The 801-nt window shown below is 54.1% G+C and overlaps 1 non-coding gene across 1 annotated transcript; it reads right to left on the reverse strand.

Moving 5' to 3' along the window:
- Positions 1 to 287: 287 nt before the first annotated feature.
- LOC149390145 (small nucleolar RNA R71) lies at positions 288 to 391 on the reverse strand. The gene has a single exon (XR_016300416.1). It is a non-coding gene; the product is annotated as a small nucleolar RNA R71 (small nucleolar RNA).
- Positions 392 to 801: the final 410 nt, after the last annotated feature.

The following is an 801-nucleotide window of genomic DNA, read 5'->3' on the forward strand; positions in this document are numbered from 1 at the left end:
ATTTTGAGATCAAGACCGGCATAATTCACATGGTCCAAGCGAATCAATTCTCCGGATCACCTGCCGAAGACCCGCAAGACCATCTGACGAACTTCGTCGAGATCGCAAACACGTTCAAGCTCCACAACGTGTCCGACGAAGCCATCCGCCTCCGCTTCTTCCCGTTTTCACTACGGGACCGAGCCAAGACGTGGCTCAACTCCCTCCCGTCGGGTTCCATCACATCATGGGCCGACCTGGGCGTCAAATTCATCTCAAAGTTTTTCCCGTTCGAGAAGATGCACAAGAGACGCAACGAGATCCATTCGTTTGCCCAATACGACGGGGAGTCATTGTTTGAAGCATGGGGGCGCTTCAAGGAGTTAGAGAGGAGGTGTCCCAATCATGGCATGCAAGGGTGGATGATGGTGCAGATTTTCTATGGCAGTCTCTCACCATCGTCCCGCACCCTAGTCAATACGGCCGCTGGAGGGTAGGGTCGTTCTTTCAGAAGAGAGATGAGGAAGCTCACAGCATTCTCGAGGAGCTAGCCTACAACAACGATCAATGCCCGTCCGAGCGGCGCATCTTAAAGAATATGCCAGTCACTCCCGAGATGGAGCTGATGAAGGCACTGGCAGCACAGGTGGCGGATCTCACAAAGTCAGTCCAGGGACAGAAAGCCTCCGTTCAAGCCGTGCACACCCCTGAAGTCTGTTTCTGGTGCAACGGGCAGCACAATAGTGACGAGTGTGTCTATGGGGACAACGGCCAACAGACCAACTTCATCAACTTCAGGGGGACAAGGTAGTCGCCACCGCG

Source organism: Urtica dioica, chromosome 7 (assembly GCF_054948205.1).
Source record: "Urtica dioica subsp. dioica isolate 48M chromosome 7, U.dioica_male_clone48M_v1_H2, whole genome shotgun sequence".
Lineage (NCBI taxonomy): Eukaryota > Viridiplantae > Streptophyta > Magnoliopsida > Rosales > Urticaceae > Urtica > Urtica dioica.